This window comes from Wyeomyia smithii, chromosome 2 (genome assembly GCF_029784165.1).
Source record: "Wyeomyia smithii strain HCP4-BCI-WySm-NY-G18 chromosome 2, ASM2978416v1, whole genome shotgun sequence".
In the NCBI taxonomy this organism is placed as follows: domain Eukaryota; kingdom Metazoa; phylum Arthropoda; class Insecta; order Diptera; family Culicidae; genus Wyeomyia; species Wyeomyia smithii.
In genome coordinates, this window is record NC_073695.1 from 4051010 (window position 1) to 4077857 (window position 26848).

At 38.5% G+C, this 26848-nt stretch overlaps 1 protein-coding gene across 8 annotated transcripts in view; it reads right to left on the minus strand.

Moving 5' to 3' along the window:
- LOC129725556 (serine/threonine-protein kinase N) overlaps nucleotides 1–26848 on the minus strand; it is a 162430-nt gene that overhangs the window by 104028 nt on the left and 31554 nt on the right. For 2 of the 8 annotated variants that reach the window (XM_055681546.1, XM_055681537.1), the window contains exon 1: nucleotides 1599–2097. The exons of 1 other annotated variant lie outside the window; for it this stretch is intronic. The gene's annotated coding sequence lies outside the window, so the exon portion shown is untranslated. Of the gene's footprint in view, nucleotides 1–1324; nucleotides 1540–1598; nucleotides 2098–26848 lie in introns of those variants that run through there. 5 more of the 8 variants (XM_055681540.1, XM_055681538.1, XM_055681539.1 and 2 more) reach the window with 5 other exon arrangements.

The following is a 26848-nucleotide window of genomic DNA, read 5'->3' on the forward strand; positions in this document are numbered from 1 at the left end:
TTTCACATGGCGACCTTGAACATAAAATTATAAAATTTTTGTTCTTCTTTTTGCACTCTAAGGCGAAAAAAAAAACCGATAAGGATCATCCCGTTTACCGTCGACAATCAAGTTTCACTTGTTTTCACAAGGCGACCAGCAGGCCGACATTGAATTTTATGCCATTTAATATTTGGTCGCAAAATTAATGAGAAATTCTATCGGTACAATAACCTCTAATTTTCGAGCTTTTCAAATAACTAATGAAAAGTGAATGGTATAATCGTCACAATGTTCGTGTTTCACGGCCAAAAAAGCGCATTTTAATTGCTAGGTGGTATCAACATGGGAAAAATCGGTTGCGCTCATTCGACGTTTCCCAGCGAACCGCGCAATCAGAGAATATTCGCACTGGCACTGGAGCCGGATATCTTGGGTTTAAACGTCCAAGGCTTTATGAATGAACTAAGCACGATTCCACACAATGCCACTAATCTGTCCATTCAGCAGCAGCAGCAACAGCAGGGACCCCATTAGAGGAGGTGCTGAGAGATTGATTGAAAAATCGCTTCAGCCCGTTGTTTACACTGCGGTCAGATGAAACCGGTGTGATGTTCTACAATTTACATCAATTTACTTAATTTCGAGAGCTATTCCGTCATTCGATTCCACACAAAATTGCGCGTCTTCTACAGCCGGCATCTGTTGGCGGCTTGCGAATAGTCGCACCACTTGTCACACGATAACATGTGATATTTCCTGTTCCACCTCACTTACAGTTTGCCCATTGTCTGTTTCTAACCGACTTGGCCAGAAAGAGTCTAATTTATTACGCTATTCACCAAACAATTGCTGTTTTGTTCCAAACTACGCCGCACTAAATCTGTCCATCTTCATCCCCACCAGCCCTTTTTAGCGTGTCAATAGAAACGAAAGATCGACGTCAGGTGAACTGATTGAGATGAAAGCTTTTCGTTGAATTACACAAGCATCTTGGGTTACACAACTTTGAGTAGTCAGTAGCCACCCTATTCTTCAATATTTTCACCTAAAATCTATCGATATTGGTTGTTTTCACGGCACCGCGATGCTAATCGATGAAATCGAAGGTCGAATGTTTGTGCTTGCTTGCGTTACATTTCGAAAGCTTCTGTGTCTGCTGCCGATTAGGCCTGCCTCTCCCTTAGGCCGATAGCACGGTTGTCATAATATACGTTTATAGCTTGTTCCCTTACAAACTCGATCGATCGTGCATGGTTAAGCGCTACTGAGCAGCAAATAATAGCTTTCGGCGACACAAGACACAAATAAAAGACAAACATGGTAACAACAAAGAGACACACACTCTCCGAGGCAAAGTTTTAAACTTTATGACATGAGCGATATCCAATTGATCAATGTGTTGAAACTGGAACACGTAGGGTATAATCTAAGCACATCTCAGTGGGTCATCTTCACTCAACACGAGTTGCAGTTTTCTTCTACTCCAATTCAATGATCACCCCTCGTCAATATTTCATTGGCTTCCGGATCCTTGAGCCCAGCGAAACGATTACTTTCCAAAAAAAAAAAGAAACACTCCACAAGCAAAAACTCAATATCTCTCAGGAGGTCATCACCTCTGTCTACGCGCTCCTCGAAAACGACAACAAAAAAAACAACCGAACCGACTTTGCGAGCGATGAACTCCGCAAGTCGCGCAAATATTTGAAACAGACCCGGACTTTACTCCGCTAGTCGTTTGTTGATCGATGTCCACACGCGGGACGGATACTATACCCGGTTCCGACGACGACAAAAGGCACCGACGACCGAACCAAAGAAACATTCACCACGAAAGCCAATTTGCTACTAACATGGTGTGCTGTATTTTTTTGCCTTCAGCAGCGCCGTTTGACGACGCGGGCTCTATGCGGTTTTGGGTTCCACACCGAACGAACCATTCGTCAGTTCCTGTACTCTATACTCTAGATCCAGCCGTTTCGAGTTGGAGCCTACTCTCGCTGCCTCCACCACTGTGTGAACTGCTGCTGCTCGTATCTCTTGGTTTTTTCTTTTTCATTTTTTGTTTGGTTTAAAGTGTTCGCCCATCGGCAAACAAGTGGTTCGCGAATGATTCGCCGCTGTACTGCTAGGTGCTGCCGTTGCTGCACAGTCTGGCCTCAGTCAGCAAGCCAGCAGTAGTGGTAGTAGTAAAAGTAGTTATTGTTGTTGTTTGTTTCGGCCAGCCCACTCGGTTCACTCACTTCTGCACAATTTGAGCTACAGTTCAGCCTTAGTTTATGCGGATTTGATCACTTGCGGCGAAACAGAAAAAACAGTGTCACAAGTGATTTCTCCAAACTTTTATATCTGTCTTTCGAGATGAACCGTATTTTTGAGTGTGACATCAGTGTCGGAAAGAGAAAGCAAAAGCGGGCTGTAATTAAATTTCGTGCTATAAATGTGTGACTAAGCAGAATCAAACTGAACACAAACGGATGAGTTTGTTTTTGAATGCGGTCGTTCAATGCTATAAATTCTTTTTGTCTCAAGGTCAAGTGATTGACAACACTTTGCAAACGTAAAATGATCACACCTTGGAAAGACTGATGCGCAGATTAATTCAAATGTTGGACATAAATAAGACGCAACTAGCTCGAAGTGATACATTGCTTAAAAAAAGCGGATTCAAATAACTGAGAGATCACCTTTCAGAAACTTTAGGTTCATGAACTAAATAATTTTGGAGTCAAAATATTTAAACTCCTTTGTCGTTAACCATAAGTGTAATAGTTAAAAACTATATTCCAAATGGAAAATATTTTTTTCCGGCATGATCTACACCAAAATGTATTACTTCAATTCAGGCTATTACTATAAAATAGAAACTGCATATTGCATTTAGATATGACTTGCTCGGGTCTGGACAGGAATCCTCGATCATTTCGATAGTAAGCCTATCCTTATTGAGTTCATAGCCGACATATATCATTTTTTTGCTTCTATTGAATACATAATCAGGGTGCCCAAAAACAAAAAAAGCGTATTGACACGGGCACGAGTAATCTAACCGGATTGTGGTAATCAGAGTTCAAGAGAACAATCATGATCAGATTGCTCCTACTTAATATATAAAATAGCACCTCTATTCGTTCCATTCTATACAAAAGTACCTCCTCCTTGATGCATGTCATATGATTTTTCGGAGTTTGGTTTTTTTTTCTGTGTGGACTCATCACTGCGACCAGAGCTTAGATCTATTGTGATAATGCCCAGGTGTTTCCTGTACTCCGCACTTCATATTATTAGCAGTAACACTATTGAAGTAAGCGATACGCTTATCATTCATATCAGTGCTTGTGTGTAATTACCTTTCCGTTTCAAGCTTACTGCTCTACTATACCGAGCCTCTGTCCATCCTAACAATATCGCCTAGTTACAATTCCCTGGAAAGAACTTTCATATGTTACTCACACCAGGGACTTAATTTTGTTAGGATGAGAATCAACAGGGGTACTGTAGAATACAGATGTAGAAGGGTACGTGGTGGGGAGCCTGATTCTACTAAGATTCGAACCCACGCTTACCAAAGCGGACTCTGTAACCTTGCGACTACGGAGTTTGGTTGTTACTAGAGTCCTCAATCAGGCAACAACTGATGAACAATAACTTGAATGAAACAGAGAGCGCTAAATTGCTTTTTTTTGTTCTCACAGAAGAAATATCCGCGACACTTTATCTTCAGAAGATCCTTTTTTAGAAATATAAAAAAATATAAATCGCTCGAAAATAGATCTAGAACTTTATAATTTTGGATATATTGCTTAAAATCAAGAAAAAAAAACAGTACTGAACAAAGAAAATTTATTTAGTTTGTGGGCGACAACTATTCAATTTTTATCAAACATTAACTAATGGCATCGGAACAAGAAGCATTGCGCAAACACATTGTATTGTTGTAATTGGGCTACACACAAATCTCGACGAAAAGCTATCAATAAATTTGTCAAGGAATTTCAAAGGGAAATGTATCTTGAATTAAAAAAAAATAAAATAAAATAAATTTCAATACATTTCATTTTTGATTTAACCAGAGATTCGGATGACGATGCAGGAAGCTTCCAGTACAACTGACTTGTTTCCTCGATCCTCAGCACAAATCTTTTCTCGCAGAAGGATCATCTGTAAGGGACAGAATGCGCGCAAAAATAAAACAATTGGAGAGTAAAAATCAATGCAAACAAAGTTACCGTACTGAATTTTCTTTTGAGCGGCACACAAGAGAGAGGTGGAGAAGAGCTTGATAAATATGTTGCAGATCCACGATTAGATCGAAATCCAGATCCAGCCTTGTGATGGAGAGAAAATCAAAAATGTTAACCTACACCACCTGATAGCGCAAAAGGCATTCTCGTATTGCCCGCAACGTCTGCCAGTGCTGAAAGGAATTTTTCTTGTGCTGGATATCTTGTATCAACTAGACAAAATTATTGAGATCCTGACACTGTAAATTATTTATTGTATGTACATCAGAATAGGACCATTTAGTTGAAAATAAATTGTTGGGAAAATAATAAAGCTCTTCTAGAGAATAAAATATTAAGCTTCATTAAAGTTCTGAATGTACAGTATTCGGATCTTCGAATATCCTACTATCGGAAAATACGGATACCCTATCGGATAATATCTGGATATCCGATTGATCTGGATTTTGGATATTTGTCCGGATATTTTTGTCCAGATAGTCCCAGCACAACTAGACATATATTGCAAATTATTCCACATAAACAACTGCAGCACAATTTAATTTAAAGGGATTGATGTTGCTTTTGACTCATATTTTTGAAACCTGGATAATGAATGTGTCTCAGCTAAGACTCGTATGATCACGCGGTAATGATCACATGTGATGGTCGGTAAAAATTACTACATTAACAAAATTTTTTTATGTAATAGTTCAGTCTTACGTACTTCTACATATATTGTGGAAACATTCCGTCTAGCACGTAAAACCATTCATTTCCATATTTTCTTCACATTACGAAATAAACTCAAAAAATATGAGAAAAAAATATGAAAAGGTTATGTATGAGACACACCCGTAAGAGGTTAACGGAAGATTTCGGCAACCTGTCTGTGTCAATGTGTTTCTGGCAACAGGTTAGGGAATAGATTCGATTGAAAGAGCTGTATTGAATAACGAACAAAATTGTGAAAAAGTATTGTAACTTTTCGAAGAACAATAAAACATTAAATAATAATTAATTTGATGGTCTGAAGCGGTATCTCAGTAAAATCTACTCTCTCCAACGCTAAGATTACGAAAGACCATCTTGTATCGATATGTTTATATCAGTAGCTTTTATAAAGCCCAAAAAAATCTCTGAGAATAATGTAGCGGCCATCAAGAGTATTGAAATTGTAACTGGGGTCGATTCATGACCAGTGAATATCATTCCGGCTCCAGAAATACTTATCTAAGGTGACATTCGACTATTTAGACTGTTTTCCAAAAACTAAAATAGCATCTCAGGTCGATTTCTGTTGATTCAATACTGATGATGTTTTACAGGAACCGGAAATTACAACTCTGGATTTCATAATTACGTCTGGACTGTTTTCAGCAGGGTTGCCAATGTTCCAGTTTAAACTGGATTCCTCCAGTTTTTTTTAAGTGATCCAGTCAAAGTCAAAGTCCAGTCAAGTCAAATATTGTAGATTGATAAATTATTTTGACAATTCTTAACAGCATTCTCAGTATGCTATCTTTTCGCACGAAACACGATCAAATTAAAGACTGCATGACATGGTTGAGATAAAACCAAACAAATAGATTTTACCAGACCATGAAAAAAAATCTGTTTATTTTCTGTTGCGTAGCAGTTAAAAAATTATTAGAAGAATTAGATACCAAAAGATAGCGAAGTCAGAAATAATTGAAATTTAAACTTCACTGATGTAACGGAAGAAAATGTTGCTCTATTTTCTTAATTTTGAGATAGATTGATTGCGTAATTTTAAATTGCGCTGCTGTTAGAGGAAATTTTTCAGTCCATAATTTCAAAAAAAAAGGAAGCCCGAAACGAAACAGTTCTGATCAAAATGAGTAATTTTTTTTGCAAAGAGTTATCTTTTTAGTTGCATCATAAAAAACTGTCACTGGATTCAGTCCCCATAACAGAAAAGCACACCCACAATCATTTTTTGCTTTTTTTAAATTTTTTTTGGAATCCAGTTCTCTTCAGCCTTTTTCCAGTTAAAACGAAAATTTTATTGGCAACTCTGGTTTTCAGAGTTGTGGGCATCATAGGTGTAATTTTGTCATTTTTGACTGTTTTATAGAGCACGCCGTGTCTGAAGCGGAATATTAGGCAGCCTAAATGCAGTTCGGGGTTCTCTCCACCAAACGTTAGTTCAGGATCTGAGCTGGCGAATGAAAATTGTTTGAAAATATTTTATCGGGGAAAACTTGAACAAAGTGAGTTTGAAATTTTTTCATTATTTTTGCCTTTTTATTGGGTCGCTAGGTACATTGAACATAAATTTTAATCCTAATTCATATCAAGAGAATAAACAGTTTTTCATCGAAGTGGTCCACTGAGGAAAATGGTCCATCCAAGGTAGTTCTACCCTAAATTAGAATTTACAAAAGTTCCTTGTGATTCTGATGCAGATTAGCTGGATAAAGGGCCATCCACATACCACGTGTACAGATTTTATACGATTTATGATTTATACGATTATGATAAAATTTGAACCTGTTGAATTGTAAACTATTGAAATAATTGCCTTAAATTAAATAAGTTTTTGCTCGAGAAAAAAGAACAAAATATGGATTTTTTCAAGCATGTGTGCTTTTTTTATTTCATGAAAGTATCAGTTTTCATGAAGTTCTGCTAATCAACAACAACAAAAAAAGTTTGTTCAAAGGAAATACCAATTATTTGTGGAGTAACGGTCGTTTCCTCGAAACGCTGTTTTTTGCAGAGGTTTGCGGTGTTTACGATAGAGACCTAGCAGGTTAACTGAAATCAAGAGTCATTTTATTTCGTTAGTTTAGAAGTGTGCCGGATATCTGAACGATCAACAAAACAACATTTTTCCCGAAAAAAAAAAAACAGTTTTGAGCGCTTAAAATTACATTTATATTTTTTTCCGGCAAAGGTTACTTCGTGTATCAAAAAACGACTGTTCAATGACCGGGGAATTATAGAACATTGAAAAAAGAATTAATAAAAAGATGAAAATAATCGGTTCAGTAGTTTTACCGCAATCGTAAACACGGCAAAATCTTTTTTTGTCAGAAACACCATTCCGAGAAAAACGCGTATAAATTTTCAAGTTTAGTTTATGCGGCCGTGACGAGGCGTTCTTCAAATCGCTCCAACTTTCTCTCTATTCCTCAGATCTTTTTGAAAATTTGTGAGAATGTTCTCAAGAAGTTGTACCTAAAGATAATACAATGAAAATTCTATCGATTTTTCAAAACTAAAAAGGTATATATGTAACCCCTTCTTTAACAAGATTTGCGGGCTTCTAGTGAATTTTAAATTGGAAAATATTCGTTGTTTAACGTTGCGATCGTGAAGATCGCTTTAATAAAAATAAAATTCAAAATAAATAGTTCCTTGATTTCATGACCAATAATGTAAATGTGAAATTACTCTCGGGAAGAGCCATTGCACGGTACACATCATCAACTGACTGCAAGAAGCGTCAGAGACTTGATCGTGTGATGCATGCATACGACCAATAATGGATTCGTGTGATGATCGGTGGCGCTATGGAAAAAGCACACGCGCTCTCGTTTTTTTTTCACCTCAACAAACTGATACAGAAAAAAAGAGCGAGAGAGAGAGAGAGCGGGACAATTCGGGAGAGTCTGGCCTGGTGACTGATCAAAAGTTGCTACAGATGGTGATTTTTTTGAATTACAGTCTGTGCAGCGGTAAACATTTGTTATCAGTGGAAATATAAACATTGGTGCAGGTTTTTTTTAATTAACTTGATGTATCATTCCGTCTGCGATATGCCGGACAGAATACGTCGGCAATCGAACAGCACGGAATCTCTGTCGGTGGATGTGAACTATTTATGTGAATTACGAACATATTCTGAAATAGGGACGAAAGTAATGATACATAGAACAATGTGCAATAAGCATTCCACTCCACGTTCAGGTCCACTGGTCATCGTATACGACCAGTGAAAAAGAAACGAAGAAGGAAATGTAAATACAATGCTTCTAGGCAATATAAGAAACGGTTCTGCTTGGTATATTAGTCTTGAATGGAGCCGAAGATTAGTTTTATATGAAAATATTTTATTTTAGGGTTCAGAGAAGAAAACCTGGCTTGAAAAAAAAAAAAAAAACATCAGCAGGGTCATCCATCCGAGGAAAAAGGGCCCCGCGTGATGAGAGAATTGTTTATTTCGCTCATAGTTGAAAAATTCCAATAATAAGTAGAGCAGCTTATTAGGAGCGTGCCAAGTGCTTTGGTGAAGTTTTTCAACCACGCGATGAAAGTCAAGTTCAGCATTGTCCTCCTGGGGGTATGCCCTAGCCAAAACAATGGAACTATAAAGCAGAAGGGAATACAGCGTTTCCATATGCATGAAGTAAAACGCAGCGAATGACCACTGACGACAAGCTATACGATACTCAAACCAGAAACACAGAAAAACAATGCAGTCATAGCTTTTCTTGTAAACTAAAAAAAAATCCGACATTAGCTGACGGCCCGCAGAAATTAGAATTGATCTAAAACAGAAATGGGAGGAATAAGATACTGCTCGGCAATGATTTATGACTATCGCGCCAACAGCGTAAACAAAAGTCGAAACAGTGAAAGGAAATGGATATTAGTTAATGCCACTGGAACAATTAAACGCCTTTTTCAGACTGCAGCAACTAACAGACTTACAAAAAGTGAACGAAACTGTTGGTCATCGGGCATCTCGTGTTCACGGGTATGAAGTCATCAATCGCCTAGACATAACCGCTATTTCACATCGATTAGCAGCCTGGGAACGGGATGCCACTCGCTGTGAACAGTCGACCCACGAGCCGGATTTCTATGGGAAGATGATCCGGAGAACTTTGGCTACGCTCGGGAATCAATTGTCTGCCGCAGAATGGATAAGTGGTGAAACATGTACAAGTAGCAACACACTTCATTCAATCGCGCTAGAGGTTGAGCGATCGCTTTGATTGCTGCTGCTGCTAAACGGAACGGATCTTCAATTCCATTCTTCCGATGCCGATTGGGTAGTCGTGTTAGTTGTGTGAAAAGCAGCCGGGTACCAACCTGAAATCGGGGAAAAATAGAAGAGAAAGCACATTGTTAGGAAAAAAAGTAATAAAATATAGCACTTGAAGGGAATAACAGCGAAACAAGTAGCCTCTCATCGAAATTCGAGTGAAGAGGTTAGTTTGAAAGTGAGCGAAGAATCGGGTTAATCACATTTCACTCGCGCGGAGTTGCTGCCTTTGCTTCGTCGCCACAGGCAGACAGTCAATGTCCGATGGTGTTAATCAGAAACTTCCAGCCGAGCTGCATGTAGTGCAGATAGCTGTAGTAGTAGTACCTACATGAACTAGCCAGCGTGGACCAGCTCTTGATTAGCAAATTGCTTCGACGTGTGCCGAATGTGTGTCATCAGATTTGCTTCATTAAGGTTCGTGGCGGAGGAAAAAGCGAATCGAGTTCGGCTTGCCTTCGAGACAAACAAAACAGGGCGGCTACTCGAATGAATGCACGTACACATTAATGAAGACGATGTTAACGAAGCACACGGAAAACAACGTGAATTTAGTCGGTTTTTAGGTTAGGATAACTGTAGCTCGTTTTGTTTACAGTTTCAGTTACGTCGTAACTATTTGCACAAGTTTATTTTATAAAGTTCCCATTTATGGGGGTGAACTAAAATGTTTTTTTTAGATTGCTGTTTTTCTTTAGGAATGACTTCTGAGAAGCGAATTGAATCGTTTGTCTGTAAAAAGTAGGTCTACATTCATACAATATTTACGCATCATATTGTTCATTTCCCAATGCAAGAGTACTAAAACGATTTATTTCGCAAAACTCATACTACCAAACATGGTGACCATTGATACTGTATGAATATTCTCTTAAGATTTTTCAGTATTTCGTCATTCTTAATATATCCTTTAAAACATTCCTTTTTTTTTTCCTCTTCAAATTTAATAACAATTTCACGTTATATAGTCACATCGTGGAATGGGCCGAAATTGATGACTTAAAAATTCGTAATAAAAGGAACTGATCAAGATACTGATCTAATAACACTAAATAATGTTTACGTTCCTCGAATACAATTTTTAAGAGCTCCACGTACCTGTCCAAGTTAACCCTTGAACGAGTATAGCGTCTTACGTGATTTTTTTCTAATCAGCTAATTATATATTAAAACGGATACTAAAAACATACACGAGCTTTGAACCAGGAAGCAGTCTCAGTGTTAACTAGACCCTCATTACAAACAACAGCCTAATAACTCCCCTTTTGGATTGGGAATTACTAAATTTGAACCTCTAGGACCAACAAGAACACTCTCTAAGATCTCTATCAGTGAGCTCGAGCCTGCTAAGAACCAATAATTACCAGCATGCAATCAACACCGGCAAACATCCCGAGCCGGACCGACCGATCGACAGCGTGCGAACGAAAAAAAATCGATTCCCTTCATCTGTGCGATCCAGCATCAATTAAGTAACAGCTTCGTTATAACCTCGAACCCACACACGCCATACATGCGCTAGCGTTGTTGAACCTTCGGGCCAAATAACAGCACCACCTCGCCAGGTCTTGCCCCCGGTAGCCTATCGCTACTAGACTCGATCATCAGTTTCCCGCTAATTAACGCGCTACCGCGTACTCTCGCTTCGTCGTTGTTGTCGTTGTCGTCGTCATATTGCAAGTCTCGGTGCTCCGCCCCGTCAGCCTGATCGCGTATCACGCAGTACGATCCGGTTAGGCTTACCATCTCAGGCGCACGGCATATGGCATGCCATGTCGTGTGCTTGATGGCCAACCGCGAGTGTGCGTCAACACAATCCCGCTAAAGGGGCTCCCGCACACACTTAGTGCCACCTGATGACGTGCTGCAGATGATGTTCTCGGTTGGTGGCTAATCGACGGAGACGAAGGCCAATTTCGTGCCTGTCCGTACGAATGTTCCTTCTGGCTCATCATGCGATTATCTTCGTATTTACGTCTGCATGCAAAGACCGTTTGGGATTTCAGTACCTATCTGGAGGTTGTTTGGTTCCGTTTTGATTGCTTTGGACATTCTGATATGCGGGACTGACCTAGAAGCTAAACACGAAAATGACAAATTTAGCTGTTTCTTTCAATTTTGGGTTTCGCGTTGTGGTGTAACGAATTATGTTATTTTTCTTCTTGCTCTGTTAGCCGCAAGTGACACACGCGTGTGCCGCTTCCAACTGTGACCTAAAACAAGACATTACTGTGGTGAACTAGACTGCCAAGCGGTTGCGAAATGGGGTTTATTTCATACGGCACAATTTTGTAGGTCTTCTCGAAGCAGTGTAGACGATTATCTGTGAGACAGACAGACAGAAAGTCAGACGGATAGTTTTGTACGACCATGTCGGTATAACTCGCCTGAATTGGTTGCCCTCTGCGTGCAGAATGTAGAATTAATGGGCTGTTTTTTTTTTTTTTTAAGAGGGGATTTGTTAGTAGCTTAAGTATTTATGATAAATATTAGTAAATAATGAGTATGTGTGTCCAATCACAAATGGTGACTTCTCAACACTGTTAGAAATTTGTAATTTTAATTGTTAGGATTTGTTTGCTTTCGCAATAAGGACTTATCATTCGTAGGGATTTAAACCTACTTGTCAGAAAAGGGGAAGTAAACTTACAACTAACTTAATTGCTAACTTATTGGCTATAAAGAGAGCTTATCGTAGCAATTGAGGATTGCAACGATTTTTGTCGAAAATTGTTAATAATTTTATTTGACATAGCTTCTAATGGTTCAACACCAGTAAGTCTATGTAATTCGAGTGTACCAAACCAAGGAGGACGCTTCAAAATCATTTTCAGAATTTTATCCTGAATCCTTTGGAGCGTTTTCTTCCTTGTTGAACAGCAACTTGACCAGATCGGTACAGCATGAAGCATTGCTGGTCTAAAAATTTGTTTGTAAATCAAAAGTTTAGAATTCCTGTTAATGAGAGGATATAAACATCTCGTATATATGATGCACTTGGCTTGTATACTCTCAATGTGCTCTTTGAAAATAAGTTTTTTATCATAAATTAGTCCCAAGTACTTAACCTTGTCGGACCAACTTAAAATAACCCCATTCATCTTACAACGTGATTATTGTTTGGCTTGAGGAAAGAAGCCCTAGGCTTATGCGGAAAAATTATCATTTGAGTTTTAGAAGCATTGGGAGAGATTTTCCACTTTTGCAAGTAGGAAGAAAAAATATCTAAACTTTTCTGCAATCGACTGCATATGACACGAAGACTTTTTCCTTTTACGGAAACGCTTGTGTCATCGCAGAACAATGACTTTGTGCATCCTGGAGGCAAATCAGGAAGATCTGAAGTGAATATGTTGTACAGGACTGGACCCAAGACTGAACCTTGAGGTACACCTGCTCTGACAGGAAATCTATCAGATTTTGAATTCTGATAGACAACCTGCAGAGTTCGATCAGTAAGATAATTTTTTAAAATTTTGATTAGGAAAATTGGAAAATTAAAAGTTTGCAATTTCGCAATCAAACCTTTATGCCAAACACTGTCGAATGCTTTTTCTATGTCTAAAAGAGCAGCTCCAGTGGAATAACCTTCAGATTTGTTAGCTCGTATCATATTAGTAACTCTGAGCAATTGATGAGTTGTGGAATGCCCATGGCGAAATCCAAACTGTTCATTTGCAAAAATTGAATTTTCGTTGATGTGTGACATCATTCTGTTAAGAATAATTCTCTCAAACAGTTTACTTATTGAAGAAAGCAAACTGATTGGCCGATAACTTGAAACTTCAGCTGGGTTCTTATCCGGTTTTAAAATGGGAGTAATTTTTGCATTTTTCCATAATTTGGGAAAATATGCAATTTTGAAGCAGCAATTGAAAATTTTCACTAAAAATTCCATTGTGCTCTCAGGGAGATGTTCGATTAGTATATTAAAGATTCCATCGTCACCAGGTGCTTTCATATTTTTGAAATTTTTTATAATTGATTTAATCTCATTCAAGTTAGTTTCAATTATTTCTGCAGGTAAAAAATTCTGGGAAGAAATTAAATCAAATTGACGTGTGACTTCATTTTCAATTGGACTCACAAAATTCAAATTTGAGTTATGAACACTCTCAAACTGCTGAGCAAGTCTTTGAGCCTTTTGTTCATTGGATACAAGAAAACGTTCACCATCTTTTAAAACTGGAATAGGCTTTGAAGGTTTCTTAAGAATCTTCGACAGCTTCCAAAATGGTTTTGAATATGGTTTCAATTTTTCAACTTTAGTCTCAAAATTTTGATTTCTCAGAAGAGTAAATCTATGTTTAATCTCTTTCTGTAAATCTTTATAAATAGTTTTAAAAACAGGGTCACGAGAACGTTGATATTGACGTCTGCGGACATTTTTCAAACGAATTAGAAGTTGAAGATTTTCGTCAATTATTGATGAATCAAATTTCACTTGAGCCTTTGGAACAGAATAATTCCTGGCATCAACAATTGCACATTTTAATGCTTCCAAAGCGGAATCAATATTCACTTCGTTTTGCAAATCAAGCTCATTATTGAAATTTCTCTCAATATGAGTTTTGTATCTTTCCCAATTAGCCTTGTTTTAATTAAAAACAGAGCTCATAGGGTTTAAAACTGATTCATGTGATAAAGAAAAAGTTATTGGAAGATGGTCAGAATCAAAGTCAGCATGTGTGATCAAATCACTACATACATGACTTTGATCTGTTAACACCAAATCAATTGTTGAAGGGTTTCTTACAGAAGAAAAGCATGTCGGACTATTCGGAGACAAAATAGAATAGTATCCTGAAGAACAATCATTGAATAAAATTTTGCCATTGGAATTACTTTGAGAATTATTCCATGAACGATGTTTAGCGTTAAAATCGCCGATTATGAAAAATTTCGAACGATTTCTGGTGAGTTTTTGTAAATCACCTTTAAAATAATTTTTGAGCTCGCGTGTGCATTGAAATGGTAAATATGCTGCGGCAATAAATAAAATCCCAAGTTCAGTTTGAACTTCAATTCCCAAAGTTTCAATAACTTTCGTCTCAAGATGGGGAAGAGCACGATGTTTGATTCGGCGATGAATAACAATTGCAACTCCACCGCCGGAACCCTGAATCCTATCATATCTATGAACCACGTAATTGGGATCATATTTTAATTTTATGTTAGGTTTCAAAAATGTTTCAGTAATAATTGCAATATGCACATTATTTACTGTTAAAAAATTAAAAAGCTCATTCTCATTGGCCTTCAATGAGCGAGCATTCCAATTTAATATTTTAATTGTTTTATTTAAAATCATTGCTAAATTTTAAATTAGAAACAATTTTAATAGTAAAATTTGTGCCTATTTGAATGGCTTCAAACATTGATTTTGCCTGCAACATGGCGTTCATAAGATCGAACATTGCCTGTTGCAAAAAAGAAAGTTTACCTGCCGTAATAGGCCCCAGGCAGTTGACATTAGAAAAAATATTTTCGGCAGCAATATTAGCTGGAGTGATAGGTGTACAATTATTTTCTAGCCTGTTTTGCTTACCCATATTAACGGTCATTTTCGAACTACCAACACTAGGCGGTATAATGTTCGAACTACCTGTAACCTGTGCATAAGTTAAACGGGTATGCAAAGGAGTAGGTAAACTATGCGTCACTGGTACGCTTGGAGAATTTTGTTTTGAAGTTGGTTTTAATTGAGAAATTGAATTTTGTTTACCTTGCCTTGCCTTAACAATTGCTAAACGGACTGGGCATTGATAAAAATTTGACATATGGTTGCCGTTACAATTCGCACAGCGAAAATTTTTACTCTCTTTCACAGGACATGTGTCCTTTTTGTGAGAAGAGTCTCCACAATTAAGACATTTTTGGTCCATGTTACAGAATTTGGAACCATGGCCATAACGTTGGCAAGTACGGCATTGGGTGATATGCTTTTCACCTCCGCCATACTTCCTATAAATTTCCCACTTTACACGCACATTATACAAAGCATGTGCTTTTTCAAAAAATTTTAAGTTGTTAACCTCATTGCGGTTAAAACGAATTAAATAATTAACAAGGGAAATTCCAGTTCTCTGACTGTTTTCGCCTCGTGATTTTTGTTTCATTAGAATTACTTGGGTAGGGGCTATGCCAAGTAATTCTGTTAAAGTAAGTTTGATCTCATCAACGGTTTGATCGTTGGTGAGACCTTTCAAGACAACCTTGAACGGCTTGGCGTTCTTGGTGTCATATGTAAAAAAATTGTACATCTTGTCAGTTAAATACTGAACAAGACGAACACGACCCTTTACTGAGTCGGCTAATAAGCGGCATTCACCTCTACGGCCAATTTGATAGGTAACTTTAACGTCAGAAACAAACGTTGAAAGTTCCTTTTTGAATATATTGAATTCAGAAGAAATAGTTACCACAATAGGTGGAACTTTCTCCTTTTTTAAAGATTTTATATTTTGTATAGTTTCATTATTGGTAACTTCCATTTCACCAGCTTTATGCTCAAGCAAAATATCAAAAGGATTGTCACTACAGACACTCGAAGTGTCAGAAAGAGATGCCTCTCTTTTCCTCCCCGCAGCGATGCGAGGTTTCTTTTTCCGTCCTGCCATTTCAGGTGATACGAAAAAAGTTAAAACAAATGTTAAATTCAAAAGTAGGTAGTCTTGAGAAAGACTGATGGGAAATAACTTTCAGGTAGTATTTAAAAGACACAGTGACAAAACACAAACTTTGAAGCTATAGGCAGTCAAAGACCAGTCCACAAGCAACCGAAAAAACGTCTGATCTGTAGGACAGTTCAAGACGCACTGAATTAATGGGCTGTTTTGCTAGTTGCCAACCAGGTGGGCAATGACGCAGTCGAAATGGCTGATGGAATTGGATAACGCGGAAACCAGAGAGCAGATTGGTTGCTTGCCAAGCCACCGACGAGTTGGTGCATTTGCTGGCAGGACACTTGTATCGATTGTGGCTGGTTTGAATTAGGTTTTTCCGTTTCGACTGCTGAAAGCCGAAAAACATGATGCGTGTTTATTCCAATGTTGTTTTGTTGCTTTAGTTACGATTTAATTTTCATTTTGTATATTTTGTATGTACGAAATATTCAAATTAGAATGTTTTTTTGAATTTTCCTAGATAAGGTTTCATTATTATTCACGTAGAATTATGTTTTACGGCCAAATGTATAGCGGTACAAATTGAAAAACCGAAAACATCGAGCGCGTCACGAAAAATTGTTTTATGTCAAATGTTTAAAAGTCAGTTTCCACCTGATTTTTTTCGTTGTTACAGCAATTGATTGGAAAACCATCTGTGCATCTACCCAAATACAGGAAATAGCAGTTTGCTTATTTCAACTATTGTACTATTGAGAATTATCAAACCTTGTTGAAACGCCGATTTTGTTCTCTGATTAGTCGCTTAATTTATATTTTCCCTAACACGATCGACCGAATATTACCTTTGGTTAATCGAGAATGCACTTCTGCTTTTGCTCAAACCAATCATTTTACTAGTGGATGGCCACTAGCACAATCCTAACCAAGTAGCACCGGGAAGCAGGAATAGCATTATGTAGTATTGTGACTTATAACTCTGCAATTCGTTAAACCTATAATAAATTCCCCAAACATCCCTGTTTTTCAGGGGTTGCGCCATCCTGTTATTTTAACCCAGTCGAAATCTAAATAAAAATTCATTTTGATCCTATCCTATCCAAATCCAATCAAAACTCAATTAAATCTAAATGTAATCCTAATCTTTTTCACTCTAAATTGAATCTAACTTACCTAAAAATTATTCTAAATTAAATACCAATGATTATTTATTATAATTCAAAACAATAGCAATCTTGTTTAAATTCAATTGAAATTAACTTTTAATCTATCCCAAAATCAAATCCGACTTAAATTTCATTTAAATTCAACTCCATTCAAAAATCACTTCTAATCCATATCAGTTCAAACTAATCCATTTTGAGGCTAATCTGAATCCAGCCCAAAATCAGTTAGAACGCAGTACAAAATAAAACCCGAATTCGAACTTCTTCTGATGAACGTATGTGTGTGTGGGAACCTGTTTTTAGATCCCATTGTCTGGCAGTTATATTATGAAAAGAAGACAGATTGCGACAAACGACACTGTACGACACACACTCGCAACCCTCAGACACAAGAGCATGTACAGTCAGGTTTTTTTACGCGGGGGATACGTACCTCGTAAAAAAACCGCGTTAATTAAAAAATCCGCGTAGAAAAAACCGCGCTAATTCAAAAATCCGCGTAAAAAAACCGCGTTAATTCAAAAATCCGCGTAAAAAAAAACCGTAAAGTAGTCCAGCAAGAAGGGCTTTAGAAAAAACCCGAGACGCTCTAGAACCATTATTTAAAATTGTACTCTTTGACGGTCATTCCGGATCTTTCGGTGAGCGGAGAGTATTTTTTGGACTAAGTCTTTTACTAGATAAACACTTAAACGTTTCTGGTTCCAAACCCACGTTAATTCGATAATTCGTGAAATTTTTTTTTGAATTAGCGCGGTATCGCGTAAAAAAAAAACCGCGTTAATTAAAAAATCCGCGTAAAAAAAAACCGCGTTAATTCAAAAATCCGCGTAAAATAAACCGCGTTAATTCAAAAATCCGCGTAAAAAAAACCTCGTAAAAAAACCGCGTATAAAAAAAACCGCGTAAAAAAAACCTGACTGTATGTACTTTCCAGTTTAAGGTTTGGACTACACTGGCCCACCATACCCAAGTATGGACGAAACCACGCTGGCTAGAAGTCTCCGCGTGTACTTCACTGAGCTACTGCTACAGCTACAAAATGATGTCATTTTAGAGATTGCTGCAGCAGCCATTGAGGCTTTCTTACAGATATAGTTGACGTGGCTCTTGAATGTAAGCTCATCATCAAGCATAATCCCCGAGAGTTTCAAAGATCGCTTTGGTAATGGTGCAGTCTCCGACTCTGAGCACCGCCTGTTGCTCTGACTTACGGTTATTCACAACCGTGACCTTCGTCTCATGGTGCGCTAACTCCAATTTTCTGGAGTGCATCCAGTCCTCGACCTTGCGTATGCGATGCTCGGCCGTCTGCTCGAACTCTAGGATAGACTCGCCATAGACCCCCAGTGTTATGTCGTCCGCAAAACCGACGATCACAACCCCTACATTCCACAACATCGGGCCGAGGGTGGAACCTTGCGGTACTCTTGCGGTGATTAGGACGCGCTTCTGACCCTTTTCCTTGTTGTAGACTAGTTCTCGATTCTGAAAATAGTTCTGCAGGATCTTATACAGCGACACCGATACATGGTACACGTCGAGCGTAACGATTGCACAATAGCCTCTTCTCTTACACTTTAGTGCTACCTTAGACGTCTTGGTGACGAATAGCATCCAGAGTGGACTTACCCTTCTGGAAACCAATAGAGAGTGATCAAAACATGACCACGTGGTTTAGGAACGGCCCCTTACGATCCTGCAGGCGTTACTCCACGGATTCATGTTTTCGCTCGCGCATAGCCTATCGAAGGAGGCCCTCTTACTTGCCTTTATCGCACTCTTTAGTGCCCCAATAGTGTAGATCTGAATGCTGCGTCAGTCCACCAGCAAACCGGTGACTTTTCATTCATAAGTTGGGGAATACTAGGCATGGTGGCGTCACAAGAAAAAATTATCGCGATCTGTCAAGTACTTTCTGCATTCGAAACAAGAAGAGCTACGCCAGCAAATCTTGGACGCGGTGATCGATAATACTGGTCAGTCGCACAGATAGATCAACAAAAGGCTTGAAATCCACTATTCCACCGTCTCCCGCGTTTTGAAGATGCTCCGGGAGACGAAGACCATCGAGCGACGTGCTGGCTGGAAGCGGCCGAAAACCAAAAACGGAATACCCAGAGTAGACACGGAAGATAAGGCAGTATTTTAAGAAGAACCCAAACCTTTCCACATGAGACGTGGCCAAAAAGGTCAATTCGTCCAGCAGTGAAGCGGACTGGGCTACGCGCTTTCAAGGTCAGGAAGGCGCCAAACCGGACTGAGAAGCAAAATGGCGTGCGCGGAAGCTGTTAAGTGGGTGGCTGGTCAAGTCAGGATGTCTCGTCATGGACGACGAGATATACATCGAGACGGACATCAAACAAATCCCCGGCCTCGAGTTTTTTGTCGGTATGTCCCGCATGGAGGTTCCGGAAAAGTTCCGGAAGAAAAAGACGGACAAATTTGCGAAAAAGTACCTGTTGTGGCAGGCGATATACGAGTGCGGAAGGTACAGCAAACCGTTCGTTAAAATCGGCACCATAAACGGGCAGGAATGCTTGCAGAAGTCCTTTCTGCCCTTCCTCCACACGTAGTTCTGGCCGGATCTCGCTTCGTGCCATTGCGCCAAGCCTAATAGATTGGTACGAAGCGAAGGGCGTTTATGTGGTCCCGAAGGAGGCGAACCCGCCAAATTCACCCGAACTTCGCTCGATCGAAGAGTTTTGGGCGACAATTAAGAAGAAGCTGAAGAAAAACTGGGAGAAATTGTATAAGGAAGATGGGCAAAGCCTCGCCCAAGATCTCATGAGCAGAAAAGAGAAATGCACAAGCCTTCAGCTTGGGGAAGGAAATTCAATAAACAAATTATGCCAAAACATGGCTAATATATAGTTGTTTGGCCCCTGAAAATTTGAGAAGTTTTCGATTTGAACTGAATTTTTTTGTGATCATTTTTCCAATCTTTCTAATGCTACTTGTATGCAAGTTCTTTTCAATTTTCGAGTACAAAAGAGATCAATCAGTAACAGCAGGAAATATATTTGTAGTAGGAACTCTACGCGGAGAGCTGCGTAGTCACAAGGTTGCAGGGTCCGTTTTGTCAAGCGGATGGTCATAGATTCGAATCATAGTAGAATCAGGCCATTCGATGTTAGAAAGGACTTAAGCTTGGGTTTAGTCTCAGCTTCCCCTTCCACTTACTCATCCTTTACGTTGAATTCTATAATTCCTTGGTATAACTTTCTTTTGACAAAATAAGTTCCTCTTATAATACAGCTGCCCAGAAGGATGCCCAATGAAACTTTTATACGGAATATATTTGGCAGGAGGAATAAGGCTCGGTATAGTAGAGCAATAAGCGGGTAAAATTATATTACACACATGAACGGATAAATAATAAGCATGCCACTTCTCAATAGCGGTATAGCTAATAATAGAAGTGCGGAATACAGCAGACATTCAGGCATATCTCATAATAAATCAATGATTATGGTCGCAGTGAGGAAGTCCAAACAGGAAAAAAAAAACTTCACTGAAGTCTTCAATTTGTTAGAAAGCGGCTATGGACCTTTAATCGTTAAATATTCACAGAACACCCACGAATCTCCCAGCTTTTCTTTTGATACCGTCGAAATATGCTTTCTCGCTCTCTGCTAAAATTATTACAGTGATCACCCGATTACACAGTGCAACAATTTTTTTACCTTGGCTTCTATATATGATTTTTTGATGAAGTTTGATGCGAAAATAAATTCCACCGAGTTTGAACATATTTCAACTTAAGGGGCAACAATGGCGCCATTTTGAATTTTTTAGAAATCGGAAATTTTCGAGGTTTTTGCGACGCCATTTTGTTTTAAGACCAAATATCGAAATTCTAAGAGTTTGTCCACATACTAGCATCTTCTTACCCATCTTAAAAATAACAGATCTTAAATCGGACGAAAACTAAGCTCAAAGCGGTGATTCTACGAAACCGGTTTTGGCATGGTTTCAATATATTTCACAAAGCAAAAAAATATCGAGTATGTCTGAGCATTAATGATAATGCGCTAATATCTAAAACTGGTAGTCAAATTATGTTTTATATTGAGTAAAAAAGTCTCAGAAATCGATTGGTTGGTGTCTGATCTACGTAAAATGTCAGCAACAAGTCGTTTTTGTCCCAACTCCCCTACAATACTAAAAGAGAAAGATGTTATTCTACACAGAGCTGTGCAAAAGTACTAAAATATTGAATATAAATAGAAAATTAGTTCATTCTGACATTTTTTTCAATGAAGTGTTATAAGCTGATAAAATCGGGTAGAAGGGGTGATAAAATCGGGGGCAGACAAAATCGGGGAGTGATATAATCAGATGCTTACTGTATTTGAAAGTTTATTTGAATAATATCGACATCATGATTAAAATTAAAATGAGAATAAAAAATCACACAGTATTTCATCAGAATTTTACAGTATAAGCAGTTTTCATGTTTTGACTTTCAATTTTGTTATATCTATTTGTCCTAACAGTAAAATAATTTTTATGGAAAAAAATCAAGAAAAAATAATCTAAGCTCTTTTATTTAATTGCGAAAAGTTACCACTTTTTTGCTCTTGGCTGGTCAAATTCTTGTCAATATTTGATTTTTTTCGTCAATGAGAAAATGAGATTGCGAAATGTAATAGTTTCATTTATTTTTATTTAAAAAAAAACGAAAGGAAACATGCTTTCTTACGCAGGCATTCAAAGTGTGTGTGGAATCCCGATGTTATCAATCCCGCATCATCCAAGGCAAATTGTCACGAATGATGTCATTACTGCCCTGAAAAACAAGATCGTTCGTAATTGACCACATCCAAATCCTGCCAAAACTTTACAAAAACAAGTCCTTATACAAAATTTAAATTTTATTCCTTTCAAAATCCAAATCAATTCAACATTTAATCGAAATATCTTCAAATCCAGCTGATCCCGAGCTGATGCGAATCTTATTCAAATCCATTGCAGAATTTATCCAACCCAAACAAAATCTGAACACAGTTCGAATTTAATCCAAAGCTTCAGCTTATAATCCAAGTCTAATCTGAACCCAATAGAAATTTAATCTGATCCAAATTCAATAGAAATGCATTCGGAATTTGATCCACAAGTATTCCATAACCATTTAAAGTCTAATCCAATTCAAGTCCATTCGAAACTGTATCGTAATTTGAATGCAATCCCAAACCAATTCTAATTTAATCTAAAACGAATTTAATGGAACTCCAACTTGAATCTTTTTTAAATCGGGTTCCAATGGAATATACCTACAATCCCATACAATTTAAGCAATTTGACGATTTTCTAATTATGACGATTTTCAGCTATCGCAAACGATTTTTCGAACAAAGTTCAAATTGTTTCAAATGAAATGTTACCAAAGAAGTCTTTAAGCAAAGTATAAATTGAATGGGGCAATCGTTTCATACACAAGGACGATAATTTCTCGTGCGAAATGGCAAAAATAACAACAAAAAGTCTGCAGTTGAGCAACAATAAAACGCAGCAAATATCATGTCAGCACCTTAATCACTTATGCAGTATTCACTACCGCTGTCATAGAATGACGGACTTTGTTCTGGCTTTTGATTGAGAGGCCAGTGAGAGGAGAATTATTACCGCATAACTTCAACACAATGTGTAATAAAACCAATTCTCGTGTTTGGCTGGTGAACGACAAACTGTGTTGGCTGGAAATAATTTTTTACTCAGTACGCTTTTATAACATTTTTGTACGAATAAACTAAAGCATGGAAAAAAGTTTTTTTGTGGAATATTTTCCGCAATTGTACAGAACTGCAATCGACTGCAACCGGCCGATACTAATTCAGTTGCGATTTTTTTTGCACTTTTTCCGACAGTGTCATTCGTTCCGCCTGCCTTTTTTTTGCCCAACCACAAACGGAGCCATAATTCGATTCGAAAATCATAATCGCATTCAGCCGCGGAGTCACTTTTAACTCCGGCGAGGGCCGAGCGAATCGAGAGCAACTATGCTGTCGTCTCAATTTCATAACTTTCCCGGTCCGCGGTCTAGTTTGGCGTCAATTTTTGCTTCATTTCCGATTCCGATGAAACGGGGCTTAACATGGCTGCCCGGACAGTGGTAGAAATCCATTTGCCAAGCTACTCGTTGCGGAACTATTGTGGCGACTATCTGAGCTCTTACCGCTCAGGGTGTAATGATGCGTGTAACTGCTGATCGCCGTAAAGAGGCAAATTAATTCGGCACTGTGACTATAGCCAAGCGCTGTCTTGTTCACCTGTTTCTCGAACAAGAAGTTGTCGCCTGACTGGGCCTGTTGTTGATCGGTTTCCCGTTTCGCAATCAATTTACCAATACTGGACTTTGAGACGAAATTACTGCCGAAAACCTGGTTGACTTAATTTGACATTGTTTACGGTTTTGCCGATTCAAACGTAAATTAAATCGACAACCGGTCTGCACCTAGTTCCACGAGATGGTGATTACTGCTATGATGAAGATAGGATTCAAACTAAACTCTGTCTTAACGTCGGTGGTGGTACAGTCAGTATCTGTTTGAGGAAGCTGTACCCAACGGAAGAAAAACATAGACAGCAAACGACAAGCAAAAACGATAATCACTTTAAATTTAATTCGATGAAATCATCGATTCCGTCATCACTTGCAACCAGCCAGTCAGTTCCGAGACACGTTATCAGCCGGAGATGGGCGGTCGGTGGTCGTCTTGGTTAATTTTCAAACACACGAACACTGCCGCCAACCGGGATACTGCAGCGCCAGATGGCGACAAACTCGGCGACAGTGAGCGAATGTTTTACGACAAAATTAAAAAAAAAAACCTCGCTTTCGCCATCCATTGACTTTTTAAGCATCGAGATTAGCTTGTGGCAAACGATTCGTCAATAGATACCGGAAATGGAGGAAAATTTGCGCGTGAACATTGGCCAGGCAATGCTAAAGTTATGAGTTGTTCTGTGAAAAGGTTTTGTTAGCGAGCCTTTTACCATTTGTTGAAAGTTATGTGTAAAATCCTACTGACACAAACATGCTGTACATATTAGCGTTAATCAAATGTTGGCAATCATTAAAAGCGACTTAGGAATTATCAAAGGGCGATGTCCCAAATTTTAAGAACTGATGCGAGCAAGAAGACGCGACCTAGCGAAATTTGCACGATACGAACGTGTTATATAGCATCAACTAATGAGATATTGGCTTTTCCACCATGAGGGCATCTCAAAGTCAGTCTCAAGTACAAAGGATGTTGTCAGTAATCTGGCCAACGTTTTGACGTGTGTTGTCATCGGAAAAGTTTAATAAGGTTGGCGAAAACCTGGTTGACAAACAATACTTAGGCAATGAAGATACTGAAAGGGGCAAAGTTTAAAAAAAATTCGTAGAATGATAAAATATATTGCCTTTTTTTCGAGAAAATGTTTTGTTGATTCGAAGAGCAGATCTATTTTTTGCACAACGATTCCTAAAATTGTCTTATAAATTGCTCATCTTTACTGGCAATCAATTCTAAATAGATTTTATTATGTTTGTTTAGTCACTTTTGCAAGATTGATTTTTTTTGCGAAAACACACATCGAATATCGGATTCTACATGATAGAAACACAGTACTAAAATTTTAGTTTCAAATTTTGGCTTAATCGAAAAAGTTGGTTGGTTCGTCACGTGGTATGATCAGTTGCTAGGCTATACTGAATCACAAATTTTTCTCATTTATCACTTCAGGAAAAAAGCTGAGTGTTCGCTTTCCAGTCATAGGAAACCGAGAAACGAACATCGATGGAAAGCCCACCCTCTAGCGACCCCGGTCAAAACGTGTCCCGCATATATATATCTGTGTCTGTATTATTGCCCGAGTGGCACGTAAGCCGTTTGCTAAACCCTTAAACCGATCTCGCCAATATGTGCGTACCATCCTTCGCAATTCTATGTGCGGAATATCCATTTACACGTTATGCAATGTGGCTTTTCCGCAGCCATCGTCAGACCAACAACCGTTGGAAGAGCAACTTCAAACAATCCCTGCGGGTCCGGTCGTGCGGGAACACGCGTGCGGAATATACCGAGGACCGGTTGCGGCAAGTTATAATCGATACTTTTGTCATTATCAGCTCGTTCTGCGTTATTACGGATTGCTTATATATGTCCGCATGTGTGTATTCAGGTCCAGTCACGTCGTGTCATATTATGACATCTCTTGTGCTGTTGTTGGCAGGATAAGTGCAATCATTATCGGGCGCACTGACAATCCGCTAATGCTAGATCAAAATTAATGGGAAATCATTAAGCTGGTAAGTATAGTATAACAGCACCTGTAAGTTATACCAAGTCTACGTTTCAAGGAAATCTCCACAGCTAGTACTGGTTCTCACACTAAACCAACAACAGCATTCATTGGGAAAGAACAATTCGCTGGCCATTTGACAATCACCATTTTATGTCACTTTTCGCTTTTCCGGCAAACTGGTGAACCAGCCATCCACCGTCCCAGCGAAAGTTGCATAACAAACGTTTTTATTGTCTTTGGCGGGCGCGGAGTCTGCTTCTTTAGAGGTCTCCGCCGTGATGATGATGTAAAAGACCGTTTGATGCTGCGTAGTATTTTTTTCTTTCTCTTCACTGCCCGCCCCAAACGGGTGGGGTGCTGCACAACAACGTTTCCTGCTCACGTTGCCGCAGTGATGCCACATGTACAGATTTATCTGCATTTATACAGATTTTTTGCGTATTTTTCATACAGATATCTGCATATACAGATTGCAGATTTGCTGGAAATAATACAGATTTATACAGATTTTTTTGGTTTCCATGGGGTCGTAAATTAAACTTCTTGATATAGTTGAAAAACAAAAGTTAACTCAAATGTGGTTCAGTGTGTCGGAGGTTTTACTATATTCATATGCTGCGCATAAACGAGTGCATGAATGAGGCACGAGATAAATGTTAAACAAGCTATGTTTTTTTTTCGAGAAGGATATGTCCAGTACATATGCAGATTTTTATACAGATTTTATGAAATTTCACCAAGGTGCCAAGATTTTTTGAACTCCGAAATACAGACGAAAATGTGGCATCACTGCGTTGCCGGCATTCCCTAGACAAACTGTCTAATTGTGAGTAACTTTTGGAGAGCGCGTGAAGCATTTGAAAATTTTATTACACTTCTTTCCAGTACCGTACAGTAGAGTGAGTGTACTTTAAAATCAATGTGATAATATTTCATTTTGTGAAAATTCATACAAATTGCGGATGTACACAACCTAAAACCTTTCTGATTTTATTGGATTTGGTAAACAAATAGTTCAAGTCACCCCCAAAGTTAGTGGCGATGGGGTTGTTTTTCTTTAGCCATCTACTAGCTAGCTACTTACTCGTAAGTCTACGCTGAGCACAGAGAGAAAGAAAGAGAAAAATAAAACAACAGTTTCATCTAGTTGAGCCATCGGCTCTGGATGTTGTCAGCTGACACAGCTAAAGCCTGTAACAACGACAACAACTGCAACATCGTCTGTCAGCTTACTATCTCAGCTGACTGGCTGTAGGAATGAGAACGTGAGACCCTTTCTAGTTTCGCGTGCAACTGTTTACAAAAACCCACGGGGCCATTGTGTCTGCATGGTTTGTGGGTTACTGTCAACAATCGTTTAGGTGTGAGATCTTAAGCATTGTTTCCTAGTTCAACAACACATACATGTTGTGGAGTGGTGTAGACTAGGAACTCCTTCCTGAGCTAACTATTTATTCAGTTCAATAGAATATAATAGAATCTGAGTTACCGTGTGGTTAAAAATTTGTTTTTTATAAACCAACTTGGGGAAGGAGA